This window comes from Ptychodera flava, unplaced genomic scaffold (genome assembly GCF_041260155.1).
Source record: "Ptychodera flava strain L36383 unplaced genomic scaffold, AS_Pfla_20210202 Scaffold_65__1_contigs__length_701920_pilon, whole genome shotgun sequence".
NCBI lineage: Eukaryota > Metazoa > Hemichordata > Enteropneusta > Ptychoderidae > Ptychodera > Ptychodera flava.
In genome coordinates this window covers 315,825-333,581 of record NW_027248387.1, presented here as the reverse complement: position 1 = coordinate 333,581, position 17,757 = coordinate 315,825, and the positions used below count along the sequence as shown (strand labels likewise).

The 17,757-nt window shown below is 37.4% G+C and overlaps 1 pseudogene; it reads right to left on the bottom strand.

Annotated features, from left to right (window-relative positions):
* Positions 1-452: 452 nt before the first annotated feature.
* On the bottom strand, positions 453-14,134 carry LOC139128692 (gastrula zinc finger protein XlCGF57.1-like; annotated as a pseudogene).
* Between the last annotated feature and the right edge of the window lie 3,623 nt (positions 14,135-17,757).

The window sequence follows — 17,757 nt, the reverse complement described above, 5'->3', positions numbered from 1 at the left end:
CATATGGCATCACAATACCAAAATCAGTTTAATATGTACAGTGGTCCGTCCCTTCGTCCGTCCATCCCTCCATCAATCCAGACAGACATACGTACATAAGGCAAATCTCTTCATCATGTTGACAAATGAAAAGTAAGTCATACCGATCTATTTATATGATAGGATTTTTTAAAACTGTTTCTAAGAAGAAGGTCAAAGTTGACAGGATATGACTGATGAAAGATTACAGAAAACGGACGCAACATTGCATGTAGACGAAATGTAAGCTGCGTATCTCTAACGTTGAATCTACTAAATGTATACCCCTCTTTTGGGGGTGGAATCAACTTTGTTGGAAAACACAATTCTAGGTAATTTTCTAATCAAGGATTTCACAGATGGCATTTCATTTGAATCAATTCAGTCAAAGAATGAGTGGTAATTTCTTACCACACATTTTTCAAACAAATTGTTCATTTCTTTGTGTGTCGTCTTATGATATGCGAGACTTCACTGTGTGAATAGCTTTTGCCACACACTTTGCAAACGAATGGCTATTCATTTGTATGTGTCCTGATGTGAACCTTTAGATTCCATCCCCGTACAAAACCCTTCCCACACACTTCGCATATAAATGGCTTTTCATTTGTATGTGTCCTGATGTGAACTTTTAGATCTTCCTTTCTTGTACAACCCTTACCACACACTTCGCAGACAAATGGCTTTTCATTTGTATGTATCCTGATGTGATTTTTTAGATTTTCACTCCGAGCAAAAGCCTTCCCGCACACTACACAGACAAATGGCTTTTCCTTTGTATGTGTACTGATGTGATTTTTAAGATTTCCTGCCCATGCAAATCGCTTCCCACACTCTATGCAGACGAATGCTTTTCATTTGTATGTATCCTCATGTGATCTTTTAGACTTCCATTCCGTGCAAATCCCTTCCCACACACTTCACAGCCAAATGGCTTTTCATTAGTATGTGTCCTCATGTGAGATGTTCGATATCTGTTTGTTGCAAAACACATCCCACACACTTTGCAGACAAATGGCTTTTCATTTGTATGTATCCTGGTGTGATCTTTCAGATGTCCACACTGTGCAAATCCCTTCCCACACACTTCGCAGACAAACGGCTTTTCATTTGTATGTGTCCTCATGTGAGCTGTTCGATGTCCGCTTGTTGCAAAACGCTTCCCACACACTTTGCAGACAAAGGGCTTTTCATTTGTATGTATCCTTGTATGATTTTGTAGACTTCCACTCTGTGCGAATCCCTCCCACACACTTCGCAGACAAATGGCTTTTCATTTGTATGTGTCCTTGTGTGATTTTGTAGACTTCCACTCTGTGTAAACCCCTTACTACATACTTTGCAGACGTACGGCTTTTCACCTGTATGTATCCTGACGTGGATTTTGAGGGATTCTCTGCTGCTGAAGTCTTTACCGCACACTTTGCACACAAACTGCCGCTCATAAATATGATCCAGTGTGTGGTATTTCATGTCTTCATTCTGTGTAAAACTTTTACCACTTTCTTCACAAACAAATTGCCTTTCCTTTCCATCACGTGACTTTTTGTCATGTTCTTCCTCCGACAAAAGACTTGTCATTTTTCTGCAGATTTATTCCCTTTTGGTTGAACTTAATGAAAATAACTCCGTACAACAGACGTTTTTTTAAGTATTCTGAAATACAAGCATAAGTGGAATGAGTATGTAGACGTTCTTCCGTCAAAGTGCTGGGAAAATGTGATTGTCGTGATTTTTGTGTTATTCTTAGAAGTGCAAAATTTTCAGGTTTACAGTTGAAATATTTCACGAAGTATCCTTTAGCATGCATTACACTGTTTACACGGCTTTATGAACATTTTATAAGTTGCATGCAGTGATAGTACCTGTGTATTAGTGGTGCGGCATGGCAAACCCATTGTGCATTTTGTGATAAAAGCACCAAACTTGGCTCAGATGTGTCTTAATATGTGCTGAACAAATTCAGATACCGAGCCACTGAAAATCTACCAAAGCGTTGCCATGGCAACCATTTTTCCAAAATGGCTGTCAGACAGGTATTTCTCCATCTAGTAAATGTCAACTACATACGTCGTTGGGTAACTTTAGGTTGAATAATTTCAATAAGAAACTGTGAAAAGAGTTATTTGAAAATTCTTTTAAATTTTCTTCACCAACCGACTTGTTAAATTGGTAATAACAGGCAAAAACACAATTCTTATGCATAAAATGCACGGTATTAGAGTCTATAAAAGGATGACGCTATGTAAGCAGTCAAGAAATGTTAGGCCGTGGGCCAGAGGGGTCTACTTGCATCCCCGGGATATCAAACCTATCTTTTTAGAAGCCTTGGGATCCCAAGAATACGAAATAGAATTTTGACAGAAAAAATATAGGAACATAATAACTGTTATGGTCGACTTTTGAACGGTACGGCAAAATAACCATTTTGTTATCCATGTGCTTTTTTCTTATAGTACTTGTAAGTCATCTGCTAAGTTTTTTTAACGTAATCTGACTTGTCGGATATCATAAGAATGGAAATTTAGTCCTCTTTAAAATGACATATGTAATATATGCAATATCTTCGATAGATGTTTTTATGAAATGGGACCAAAACTTACCCAATACCCCAAAAATCTGAAATTCTACCAATTTTTTATCTTTATTTGCTACAAGGACATGTCAAAATGTGAAATAGACTTTTGATAGGAAAAATATTGGGATGCTATAGGTCTACCGGTCATACTTTGAAGGGTACAGCAAAATTACAGTATTGCCAACTCGCAAGCATTTTCGTTTAACCTGTCTTCTTGTAAGTCATCTGCTGAGCTTACTTTTTTACATAACCTAGCTTGTGGGCTAACATTGGAAAGGGATTTTATTCTTCTTTTAGACGACATATTTTAATATGCAATATCTTCCATAGCTTTTATAAAATATGACCAAAACTTACCCTATATCCCAAACTTTATATTGCAAATTACTGTCACTGTTTATCTCAAATTCTACAAATTTTTACCTAAACATATTAAAAAGGGCAATTCTCTATATGCAATCTGTTTTATTTGCTACGGAGACATATCAAAATATGAAAGAGACTTTTAACAGAAAAAGCATTGGAAAAGGGAATTGTAAAGTCAAAGTATTGTGAATCGCATCTCTTTTGTTAAACGTCAAATTCTACCATTTTTTAACCTAGACATATAATAAAGGGTAATGCCTTGTATGAAATCTGCTATAAGAACCTGTCACAATTACGAAACAGACTTTTGGGCAATGCCTTGTGTGAAATGTGTTTTATTTGCTATGAGGCCATGTCACAAATATGAAATAGACTTTTAACTGAAAAAATATTAGGACGCAACAGCTGTCACAGTCATATGTTGAAGGGTACCGCAAAATCACGATTTCGAGACCCACGAACATTTTTGTTTAAGTCTTTGTTTAAGTCATATGCCGAGCCTAACTTATACATAACCTGGTTGTGGGGTATCATTAGTAAAGCGATTTATTTTTCTTTAAGGTGACCTTTTGTAATATACAAATATCCATTACAGTTTTCTTGAAATAGGACCAAGACTTACCTAATACCCAAAAAGATTGCATTTCAATTTACGGTTTATCTTACGTTCTACCATTTGTTTTTGCTCCACACAATACAGAAGGCAATATAATGCTTATATGAAATCCGTTTTGTTTGTATCAGATGTATTTCAAATATAAAGTGAACTTAATATAATTTAGTCGCCACTGGGATCATATTTCTAGGGGTACACAGATACGGCACATTTCCTGAAACATATAAATTTTTATCAAACAAGTCTTTATGAAAGAAGTCAGCCAAAATCATAGTCACGGATAATCTCAAAATATTATCGGCATTGCTTATTAAATTATTTTGTTTCAAGTTTGTTTTGTAAGATTTGACCTGAAAAGTTCTTTTGTGGAACTCTAATTAAATATTTTTGGCAGAACAATTTTTCAAAACTAATTATGGTATGTGTTCTACTAGCTGTAATGGGGATGAAAAAAGAAAGGCATTACACTGAATTGTACAACCAACTGAATGACAAGCAAGGTGCGGAATTGAGCCTTTAAAGGTTTTGTTTTCTAAACTGTATCAATGAGCACAGCTAATTCAACAGATTAGCTGATCCAATAATCGTTTCAAAGCATTATACATTACATCAAAATTACCTGGGCGTTCCTGAAGAAAAAACTTGTATAGATATATCCGAAAGCTGGACTTTCTTCATTAACAAAATATTATGGAATAGATATACCTGATATTTAGCTGCTCTAATTATCATTTCTAAAATTCATAAATTAGCATAAGTGTCTGAAGATATCTCATATAGCTTGGCTTTCTTCATTAACAAAAATAGGGATATGTCCAATATTTAGCTGCTCTAATGATAATTTCTAAACTTCATTTAAATAAGCAGAAATTTAGCTAGCCATTCTTAAGTACTTTATGGCATTCTTCAGTAAAATATTTTCAGGATATATCCGATATTGAACCGATCTAATTATCTTTTCTAATCTTTACGAATTAAATCAAAGGATGTTCTAAAAGCATGTATCTGATACTTGATCGATCTCATTATTGCTTCTACACTCAGTATACTTTATAAAGTAGTTCAGATTTAGCTGGGCTGACATGTTCAAAACGTTCAAAAATTGGTAATAGCTTTTCTGTAATTTGTGTGTTACTGAATGTGCAAATGATTTATTGTGAATACTGAACTGCGTAAAATCTCTAAGGTTTATGTTTCAATCTGGACTGGAATGTCACTGTTTGTATAGGAAGGTTCCCATTTGATCAGATAATTGGCCAGCCAACACTACCTTGCTTAGGTCTTGGGTGTATGTGTCACGTGGATAAAAAGAAAATGATTGGCAAATATTTAGGATTGCCGTTTAAACTTGTTGTCTTAGCCTATGTAAACACCATGGAAAGGAATAAAACACTCGCCAGCTGACTAGCCATGTAAAAGCAAGCAGAGATCCGGCATGTCCGGGGAGTGCAAAGCACGGACATGACTGACAAAAGTGCAGCATTGTGCTTTAGCTTTGCTTTCCCTACCTTTCATGTTTGTTAAAACAAAAGAAAGTGGAGTAATACAATTTAATTTATGGTTCCACGTTTTTGCATTTCAACAACAAATTATGTACGACCAAGAAATTAGAACCAAAATATACCATGTTCAAAATATTATAGGCATGAATCCATATATATATTTATGCAACAGACCATTGACATTGAAATAACTCTAAAACCAATATCTAAATTATGAAATAGATATCAAATTACACAAGATCAGTTTCATGTGAAATGAATTATGAAAAGTAATGTATAAAATATAGTACATATAGCCGAAAAATAATATAAAAATATAATCGTGTTCTCCATGTGGTAAAATTTAAACGGCTGCACTTATGTACTAATTGTAGTTACATGATAAATCTCTAACATTGACAATTATGGGGATATATAAGAGATTTCCGCCCAAAATGTTATTGTTTTTAAGTTTAAAACTAGAAGGTTTGTTATACAGTAAATATCATTGTGCTTTTTGGTATGTAGGCCTACGCGTGAATGTAGATGAACAAGAGTGAGAGATTGGGTCAAATTCCCCCTCAATTTTCCGTGTCAGGCCTTGTGGTTTAACACCCTGCAGAACTTGTCAATGGCTGACTTATAACAATTAGAAAAGATAATTAGTCAATGTCAAAATATTGCACATATTCAATATTTCTACTCAAGAACACTCCATCCATTGGAGGAACATGGAACAGGCTGTTTTTACACTCGGACGCATCATACTCTCCCCACCACAGCCATGGGTCGATCTAGGCCTATTTGTAAAACCTACATGAGTGTCGCACGTACCAGCTACAACTCTAAAAATGTTTAAAACTGGTGCATCAACGATTACAAATAAGAATAAAATAAAAAAAACTCTGAATAGTACCTTCTGATAGTCTAACTACACAGAACAGCTGACAGCTGATCATCGTATAAAACATTCAAATTGACAATTTTGAATCTTCCACTTCTGCCTTGTTGCAAACATATTGTCTATAACTTTATTAAGAGAACCCGTTTTTCCGGTAAAATGAAATTATAAAACAATAAAAAATGCAAATAGTAATCTTAATATGCATTTATGATGGTAATACATCCACTATTCACTGCAGAATCATCCGTAAGAGCAGCAACTACGGGATTTTACAGTAATTGATGGTCGTCATATTTAAAAATGGCCGCCACACCAGAACGAGGCTCTACCTGTGAGGGATCGGTATTAAAATTCATTTTAAAACAAAAAAATATGCAAATTGTAATCTTAAAAGGCATTTATGATGGAAATACGTCCTTCATTCTCCACAGAATCATCTGTAGAGCAGCAACTATGGGATTTTATAGTGACTGATGGTTGCCATATTTAAAAATGGCCGCCACACCAGAACGAGGCTCAATCCGTGGTGGCTCGGTATCCAAATTGATTCATATCATGATAATCTACATTCGTACCAAATTTCATGCTTTTATCACAAAATGCACAATTGTTATGAAAATTTTGGTTATGCCGCACCACTATAAGGACAATGTGAGATTGTCATTTGTCATAAAAAGTCCGCAAAAGATATGCGTTCGTTTAAATCAAATCCTTCATTCAACAAAAGTTCAAGTGTAAAATCTTGATGTCAGAGAGAGAGAGAGAGAGAGAGAGAGAGAGAGAGAGAGAGAGAGAGAGAGAGAGAGAGAGAGGAGAGAGAGAGAGAGAGCGAGTGCAATGTAAAAGTTTAGATATAACCATTGATTCACTACTGAATAATTTCATTACGTCGATTATGATTCCATACGTTGTAAATTATGATTATGTATGAAATGTGGTGATAAAAAAGGAAATTTCGAAAAAAGTTTGATATAAGTACATTTTCTGCATGTTTTAAGAAAGGAAACGTGTTCTCGTAAGGTAATATTGTAATATCACTTAAAGACGGTTTAGAATTTAGTTTAAAAGAGAGACAATCGAGGAAAGCCAAATTAACGGGCTCGGCAAGCCTCGCGCGTTAATTTTTGACCTTCCTCTTGCCCTCGCCCAGAAATAACCGTTAATGGACAGCGCGTCGTCCGTTATTTCTATAGTAATTGTTTGTTTACGTGCCTGTGACTATGAATATCGTAAACATCGTAACTTTACAGATTAAACGCAAATTGTGATCATATTCTATCACAAAAAATGGAGCATTTATGGGCCACGTTTTGAGACTATTTCAAAACAAATCTCCGGATTTCCAAAATTTTTACAGGGTGCGTGACATTGCGTCGCATTCTGCACTACACACTGTTCAGTGAATGCATCACATTTCTGTAATACAAGTTCTTGGGGCGTTGTCTTTCGCGTGGGAAATTTTCGTAAATTTTAGCGGTTTCTTGAGTTTGTTGATAATAGAAATAACAGACTCCACGCTAACCATTAGCGTGTATTAATGGGCGCGGGCGAGTGAAACCAAAATTAACGGGCTCGACAAGCCCCCCGCGTTAATTTTTGGCTTTTCTTTCGCCCTTGCCAATAAATAAACGTTAACGGTCATCGCATCGCCCGTTATTTCTATAGTTATGGGCAATGGCGAGAGGAAAGCCAAAATAAACGAACGAGGCTTACGGTGTAACACGGGCCATGGCCGAAGTTTAAGCCTTTTATACGTCGACGTCTGAATCAGGAAAAAAAAAACTTTTTCGAGAGTTGAAAGTTCTACTTAAGGTAGTGACTAGGGTTCCTTTGTAAATTTTAGCGATTTTGTGATTATTTCATATTATGAACCCCTGAAATATGATCTTTTTATTAGAGAAAACTGTGAGATAACATTGTACTGGAAAATGTCATAAATTTTAGTGAAAACACGGCCTTCTAACCACTGCGCGAGTTATTATTTTCTTTTTGTTTTAACGGTCCGGATTACTGTCAGCGTTATCGTTATACCTTGAGGAGATTATGTAAATTTTTACGCACCATGTTGCGCATGCGCGCACGTCTTCATAAGATACGCTATCCAACATGGCTGATGACTAGACTGCCGGCAGTAATAAGCAGTGTAGAAAACGCAAACGGGGGCCGAAGAAGCAAAATGGAAAGCTGATGGACGCGATGTTGTGTGTTGGCCGCTACAGCTAACACACAGCATCGTACACAGGGCTAGCGAGAGAGTTGCCGACATCGACGGTTATTTACGAAAAGTGAATAAAAGACTGGCATTTTTGGAAGCGATCGAGTAGCTGAGGTAGGCAGGGATACGACTTGGGCCCAAGAACGCTGAATTTCGACAGTAATTTGGCTTTTTACGTCAAGTCCCAAAATGGATTTGAAGTCACCGACCCTACGTACGGGTCTTTGCAGGGTTGTGGTGAGCGAGGCGATTAGCTGTAGCGGAACACATAGCATCGTACGCCGGGCTATAGATTACACTGCCGTCCAAAGAGAATCTATTTAATCTTCACTGGAAAATATGGTTCTATAACAGCAGCCCATATCTTGGACTGTCTTGGACTTAGTTTGTCCATGGATGTAGGAAGCATGGTTTGTCCAATTTGTCAATCCGACACTGTTATGTCGGTCTAGAGCACAGCAACGTACGCGAAACGTCGCTTCACGATCGTTGCCTGTCAATTTCTATCTGTGGTCAAGAGAGTGTCGCTGGGTGTCACGATATGTCACCGTTTCAATTTTACAATGAGTGAATCTGTCGAGTATCGCCTCAGTCGTTTTTATCACTTTTACGTGTAACTGAAGTTGATTTTGGTTTCATACCCGAGGCCATAATAGTACATGTCACAGTGGAAAGCGAAATAGCGCACGAAAACCCGGTCATTTTTTATGGTGAGCAAAAGGACTGCAGCAGATCACATGTGAAAACCACAAAAACAAGTGCACTTGCCCGCATTCCTTGAACTTCTCAACTACAGAATTTTTTAGAGCATCGAGAGTTGGTCGTCTCATCTCCGAAAGCAAGCAAGCAAGCAAGTGACGTCTTGTACTATAGGCACAAAAATCGGCACTAAAATGAACTGGGCAACCATTTCACACTTGGGGACGATTCAGAATTTACTTCCAGGGGGAGGGTGGAGGATTTTCTATTTTCTAGGTGATTTTTTTCCACGGCCCCCCCTAGTAAATTATAGAAAAAATCTATTGCCCCCCCCCCTCATCTTTCGTGTTTTTTTTCATGCCCCCCCCCCTAATATATACATGCATGCTTATACACTATAGACATATCCAGTCTAACAAGTTGCAGGAACTGTAGTGGACATTTAATCGATGATATAACAAATCATTTCAGGGTTATGTGACTATAAAAAGAATGATTTGCAGGGACTGCAAGTGGCACACTTTTGGAAAGGTAGCAATAAACATATCTGGTTGTAAATTTCTGAAGAAAAGTTAATTACTCAATATGAATACGTTTTTCGTTATGTCTCACTGATACAAATGATGCACACAAAGACAAGCAAAGATGTCAGTTAGAAATGGTGAACAGGAAATCAGAGGAGCAGATAATTGGCAAAGTGATATATATCTAGAAGTTTAATTGTACATCATTTGCAGATATCCAGATATTTCTGGAAAGTAAGATGTATATGTACATGCACAAGTTCAGCATACATTTTCATTTGATGATGCTGAATGCAGACTCACGGTGAAAGTTTTAAACATTAGGAATTAAAATTGGTGAAAGCCAACTTGTTTTTAATTCTCTTTTTTTCTTATTTGGTTGTCATAAAACCAAGTAGCTGCCACGGAAAGCAACAATGCTGAGGAATATTTTAGATCATTTCTTGAACAAAACACCTTATCAAAAACATGAATTCACATGTTATTCTGCTCATTCCATTAACAATCCAATGTTCATATTAAAATGCAGATAACCCTGTGTAAGTCAAAGTTCACATTTTGTCAGCAGTATTTTTCAAAATTGACAGAGCATTCATATTTCAAATTTTTACAAACTTTAATCTTAAAATAGTCATGATGCGCATGTTTTCAGATGACATGAAACAATACATGTTAATTTGTTTTTTTGCCTTTTCTGCCAGCCACCACCGAGAAATCTTTGATTATACATATCAGAATGAATGGGACACAAAAGTATTAGCATCAATACACAATGTGTAAGCCTATCCATATTTCTCCTAGCCTCATACACACTGAGATCACTTCTTGGACTACAGCAAATTTCTTGTGTACACAATATTTCAACAATCCGACACCATAGCATTGATGCAGAGCCACATGATCTTCTGGATGCACATACAGGATTATTGGAAAATCAACCCTTTTGTAAATTTTTCACCATATATTTTTGACAGTAATACATAATACTTTTATTTTCAACATTAAAAAACTATTCGCTGAAAAGCAACTTGAAGATGAGACGGCCATAAATTTATTTTCAAAAAACTTTATAGTAGATGTAAGCACTGTAAAAGTTATGTAGAACATTTAAAAAATTTAGAAAGGGTAAAATTGATGAGAATGAAACATAGAAAAAGGAGCAGAAAAGAAGAGAGGATAAAAAATACGAGGACTATGACTGGTTAAAGTTGCTCTTGAGTGGGAACCTTCAAAATTTAAACGTAAAAGAATTAGATAAATACCTTGATAAACATAAATTACCAAAACAAAAAAAATTGAAAGCTGAAAAAGTTCAAATTATAACCGCACATATACATGCACAACCTTCATTCAATTTAAGAAAACTGTCAGGGAAAGATGTAACAACTTATGTCACAGATGAGTCAGAGTCAGATAGCAGTGACTCTGAATTGGAAATCTCTGTCAATGGAGTCATTGAGAGTGATGATGATGGTGTTGGTTCTGAATATAATAGTGACACAGACACTGAACTGACGAAATCCCAGAGAACCAACGTGACCATGTTACTTTAAGAAGTGGCAGAGTAGCAAGTCGTTTTGTTTTGAATTAAGGTGGAGCTGCATGTTGCCAACAGTTTTTTTCAAAGCAATATTCTCATCAAAGATGACAAGGAACCCCCTCATACCATATATTTTCAAAAAGTAGAGACTCTAAAGTTTAGTATGGTAGCAGTAGTTACTCAAAGGATGAAGTGGGTGTATATTTGGGGTAAAAAACCTCAATTTTGGTATTAATGATAAAAATTAATTTAAGTCAAAAACTAGACAGTATTTTCTGAAATGTAATATTTCACTTGAAAGGAGAGTATATGTAGAATAAAACGACTATTTTATTTGGCATTATCCATCCTCATTTTAAAATTGTAGGGGTTTAAAGACTGACACTCTAATAATTGATTAAAATCATGATCAGCAAAATTAAAATGCCTCTTATTCAAAATGCCTCTTTTTAAAAATGTAAGAGCTTTATTGCCAAACAAAACCAATTGATAGTCGTTTTGTTATATAGCATTTAAAAACATAATGTGAAATTTCAGAAAATTTGACCAAGTCGGAGTGGAGTTATATTCTTCTGAAATTTTGAAATTTGGAGGCAAAAGAAGCCAAGAAATCGGGTGATTTGCATACATTTGCACAAATTAACACTTCTTTATCATGCAACTTTACACTGCTTTACAAGCTACAAGGTAAACCCAACCTGATGATGCTGAATATTTGCTGTAATTTTTAGCATTTGTTCAATGTTCATCTCTGTGTATCAGCATTTGTTTGTTATTCTATCACTACATAGAACACCCAATGCTGTATTTAGCAACATACCAGTGTGAACATAAATGACCATTGTTATTGTTGATAAATGAATTCTAGCCTGGACTTGATTCGAGATCTCTTTTCAACAAAAACAACCCCGATTGTTTACTGTATGGTTTGTGTTGACATGCTAAATACTGGACATTTCATGACGCTTCAGGGAGGAGAACAAGATACTGCAGTAGATGCATAAAACAAAGCACTGTGAATATTACCGAATTGGCAGCTAAAGGAGTTTAACTAAACACGTTGAGTTTATCTGTCACCCAGGTAGCATCTATGGTTCTCTTTTGTAGAGATCAGAAATTCTGGGCAAATATTGAATTGATGATTTTTTTCCTTGGCCCCCCCTAAAAGATTGTGGTATTTTTGTCTGCCCCCCCCCCTAAATTTTCTTGGGAAAAATGGGTGGCCCCCCCTGAAAATCCTCCACCCCCCCCCCCTGGAAGTAAATTCTGAATCGTCCCTTGGTACGTGCATAAATTACGGGCTGTGAGACCGGAAGTCGAGCGCTAGCGAGAGAGCGAGCGCGCGTCGTCGGCAGAACGCAGACCTGTAAACCATTCCGGCTGTATGATTTTTTTAAACTTTTCTCGTCTTGTAACCAGACTCTAACCGTTACCAAACAGTGTACAGTTAATATAATTATAAGCTAGATACGTATTTGACAAACAGATTATGCCCTGAATTATCTCTCTAGTGTTTATCGTGTAAATAGTACCCACCGCTGACGCTGACCAGCCTCACGTTTCTACGCACAATTTTCATCATTTTTAGGCGAACTAATGTTTAGGACTTGTCAGAAATTCTCTAACCTGATGCCCAATATTTAACCTAGACCCAGATCGAAAATATTTTTTGGGACGTTTACACAAATCGTCGATTTTCTCAGTTCCGATTTTTGCTATGTATGCGCACCTTCAAATGAGTGTAAGTCGGCGACGCGTGGGCGGATTTCCCCAATTTTTCGCATGCTAACACTTCATGATTAGACCTGGAAAATCGTGTATTGGATTTTTGATAATCTCCCCTGAAGTGACGATAACTTGACAAACGTGAACAAAAATCCGATAATTTATGCGAAAATCCGACAGTTCACACTTCAAAGGCTCACTGTGCAGAAACAAAAGCGAATTTCAAAAATCCAAAACACGGTTTTTCCCCCTGTATATCCAGCTGTCTAGTGCCGTTAACAGATCACTTAGGGGTGCTGCCAATTCTTACTTATACTCTTTTAAGTGAAAAAATTCAAAATCACATGTTTTTGACTTAAACAAACATACCAATGCATGTTTTGACAACTAAACAAAATTTTTACCTTCTTCAAATATAGACCTATTAGAAAATGTACCACATGTTGGGTGTGAGACCCTGTTTTCTATGTGAAACTTTTGATTGAAAATATGTGTCAACCAAACTGAGTCACTACCTTAAGTGTATTGATTCTGTATGATAAGTAAACATGCAGCAATCGATACATACTTTGATGTTGTGTGTTAGAGTAAAACGCCTTGTACTTCACAATCAAGAAATCCGTGTGTGCCAAACGCTGAAACTCCAAACTCAAATCAATCGCGTTATATCACTCGCCGTGCGTGGCATGCTACAATTCTATTGTTTCAAACCCACGCCTGAATAAATTACAACGACAGTAATAAAGCACAGACTGTGATTAGACAGCTCGATATTACAAGTGGTTGAAATACATTAGAATATTGGCGTATTGTGCAGAATATCTCTAGGAGATAAGTTACTGGGTAAATTTCAAACGTATAAATGAGTTAGACCATGTTGTCGATTCCGTGCTGGTACTTCGTGACGCCAGCATTGCTATATGGCTATAGTCCAAATCGAGTGGAATTGCGCGGGATTTATAGCGTCCAAAGACCCTAATGTATCTAGAGCGTGAATTATTAATTTCAATTTGGAAGATTTTGACACTAGCCCCTGCGCAACTCCATAATCTCTTTGGCTGCCCTTGGACACAGTAGATTCTGAATACAATATCGTAGGTTCAGTGTCAATGTCGCCACACTTACTTTGCTCCTGTTTGAAACAAAGTTGCTCCATTTGAATCGGTGAGGCTCTACCCCCATGGTCTATGGAATGGAATTCGAAGACAATCCAATAGCAATGATGAAATAGTTCAAAATAACATTATGTACCTTACCGATGTCTCACTGTGTTTCGCTGCACAGAATATGTCTTCTTCAAACGGAATAGTTCTTGATTGCCGATTTCATGACATAATATTCGATGTGTTGATGACCAGCAGACGTTTTCCTTGTCCAAATCGGCCACAGTACCGTGGACAGCTCTTTCTATTATGAGTGCCCGAGGAAAGTGAATGCGATTGCCAGGGTCGGGTCTATGGTTCGTTTTGGCCCTATGCTGCCACAGAAGCACCCAGCGGACTGTGTCATTATTTTTGAGGGGTTGTCGACGGCTTTGAGGGACTGAATGGGCGAGCTGATGGGATTCTATGTCGCAGGGAGGGACAAAAGAGTGGGAAATTTTCATGACAATAAGGGTAATTAAGGATAATAAATACCAAATCGGTCATTTTTCTGTTGAATATTCAAAATTCTCTGAAATGAATGAAATTGCCCCCCCCCCAAAAAAAATAATAACACAACATTTTCTGGTATATGATCTGACCTTCAAAAAGTATTTCCAAAATCCAAACCAATGATGCCGAACATCAAATTATTATGTCCGTTTCTGATTATATTTTGTATGCCTGATAAAGTCCGACATCCAAAATTGTTCCTGCTCCGAACTAATTGGATCCGGAAAAAAACGGAACATTTTTTTTATCTGACGCAGTGATTATGTTTACACATCGGTCAAACTCGGTATCGTTGGCATGGTAAGCTTATTATGCACCGTCGTCAGTGCATCTGAACGTAATCACAGTGAATAAAGATTACGTCCAAGTACCTCACCAAGGGTTTCAGTGTCGTTTTATTTTGGGAATGGTTGCGATGTCATACAATTTGACAGTCGATCGGAAGACAATACCCCACGAACTTGTATTTCCCAGAAAATGTGCGCGAAAAAATACGTCGACCTCTCCTCGTACCGATCAGGAAACGTTGCCGGGTAATAGGAATCAGTCAAACAGACATAGACATATGACTTTTCTACATTACGTTCGGATGACCTTGCTTTGGTTTGGAATCTCTACCGACTGACCGGAGTTAAGAGCAGTAGTCAAAAACCAGACCACGGACCCCTTTTGAGAAGACATTCGCGGCATATGCATGTTGCACCACGCTAAGAAGTGCTGCTGGCCTATCCACTGCTCTCGTTATTCCGTACCTCAACGCAACGGGCAGCAGTCACCAACGAACGATGCCATATACCTGGTTTCAACATGTCAAAGAAGGCGATATTTCAGTGTTGAACCGAAGTACATGACCCGTATTTAATTATTTGTACAAAAATTAACGTTGTCGGTTTTAAGAATAACGCATTCTGTTAATATCCCCGTGGTCACGGACTCGCAATAAACTTTCAGAACAAGTTGCCTTCGTAACTCTCCGAGACTCGCGATCAAATTGTTGTTTGACCAAATGTGAAATGTCGGCGAATACATTTTACGAGCCAAAAACAGACAGATAAGCCACATAACAAAATGGTTTTCATCCTGCCGCTCCAGACAAGGCCACGGTCAGTGATCGTTGTGGCTCAGAACACACTTACAAAGCCAGAAAACTCGGAGAGTAATTACTAATTCGTTTTTAACGGCACCGTGAAGTTCAGACTGTTTGCTACAAAGTGGTTCGGAGATGTGACCCTTCAAATAGTTGGTCACAAGCTTTCCTTTGATGCAAAGGTGCGTAAAGGTTCACATGCATGAATAAATGACACCTCTAGTGAGACAAATTTTTGGCCAGTCTACAGCCTAGAAATCACACGGCTAAAAAGTTAGGTCGTGTCGCTATGACAGTTATCGCTACATAATTTAAATATACATGTTAATGGAGATTTATAATGAGCTGTTTGTTGAAGGCACGATAAAGTTGCTGCGCTACTCGTCAAAATACGGAAACATCAGTCGGTACCCACCAAACTTCGTATGGAAACCCTAATTATACATGTAAGCTTATATCTCGAAAATACCCATAGTTATGGTTGTGGTAGGAGGTTGAACTCACCGCTTTGCGGTGCTTGGCGTCTTTTTCGTCATTTATTAGATTACTTCTCACAACTTGTGAACAATAAACAATTAGTCCGATAGTATCAAGTCTACGTCGCGTTGCAGTGTTTATCTAGGGAAGGCAGGCAAGCTTATTTACATATGAATTTAGGACACGCCCGATATCAGTAATGACTGCAGACGTCATTGTTTTCGCCCAGTGAAGCCATACGTTGAGGCACCGTCCCTCCACCCACTGGAGGGACGGTGGTTGAGGCGACGTGTCGAAACAAAGGCTCAAAAAATCGGTAGTTTTCCGCGATTTATTTTATTTTCCTCGGAAGTTTTCTTTGAACAACTGTCATTCCCGGTCGACATTATCACTAGTGACAAAATATGCCCGCGTTTAGGTAAATGCAAGTTTAATTATGAAATGCCTTGGCGTCGAAGTAACAAAACATTTTGGTTTTTTTTGCCTTTTTCTCGAATTCAATTTGTGAATGAGGTAGCCTTCTTTGGCACCTCGTCAATTCGCGCTCACAAACACCAGCTGCTTGAAATTCACACTGTCCATTGTAAATATAATGAACTCAAAATCTTTGTCTGGGATTTTCTTTATATGCTTTTGTTTTTTGTTTGTTTGTTTTTTGTTATGAGCTCTTGAAGGTGTTAGACTAAAGTGCTTTTCAAAGAATTGTAATTGTTACGCCATATAATTTGAATGGAGACGCCGAGAAAAAATCGCAGACACGGATTTGAAGGATATTGTCAAGGCTTGTCAATGAACAAATTTCAACCGGAAATCTTGCAGCGTGCTCGCTCAAGGGGGGGGGGGGGGGGTCGTTTTTTGGAAGGTTCAGCAAAACGCTTGTCACGTGACTCTCATGCAAATAATGACCGTGTACTGTGCTTGGTTGGATTTTTCTATATCAGGGCTTTCAGAAAATATATATCTTATTGTGGTTTGGGACTTCTTCAATTGAGAAAAAATAAAAATCTGAAAGTGTCTAAAAAGTATTTATCATCCTTAAGACAAATAAAACCAGAGAGAGACTATCGACAACTTTTCCGGTAGTACAGATGCGTTTGCATAAATTAAATTGCGTGTGAAGTGGGGTGCCAAAACGGCAAAAGACATTACAGGACAACGACTTAGCATGGAGTGAGTATATCTTTCACACCTTCAGAAATAAATGTGGCAAATATTTCAATACGATGTCAAACTGGTTACTTAGCCTTCAGCGACAGTTGTATTATTGAAGTAATTAAAAAGAAGAAAATGTTCTTATGACAATTGTTCAATCCTTCAAAAAGTGATATACCAGTAAAAAACAACAACTACTGCCAGTTCAACCCTTCAATTAACGCGCTTATTCAACCCCTCACACCCGTCGGTCATCCCTAAAAACTAATGGTACAGTCAGCTTTGTTCTTCCTTGACTGCACACTTTAAAAGGCCCTTTGTTTTAGCTAAATTCACGTGGACCAACTTACATAAACATTTTGTGGAGGGACTGTGACATAAAGCACAAAAATTATTTTTTATTGTTTTAAGCGCATAATCGGCCAAACGAGTTCATTATCTAATTTATTACTCGGCCTGAACAAATTACTCGAATTGTATTCTAATTGGTCTTGCAGGTGACAACCTTGAACTCTATATATACTTGTGTTTTCGACAATACTTTCAGTTGTACTTGAAATAACACTGAGGCCGGTACTTTGATCATAGACCGCGAAATGTCTTTTGATCTTGGTTTTGAGTGGAAGGAACTCAACAGGATGCGGTACTAACATAAGAGCTTTGTAATGTGAGTGAAAAGGTCAATGGACAAACGATTTTCAAGTCCCGTGACAAAGTCTC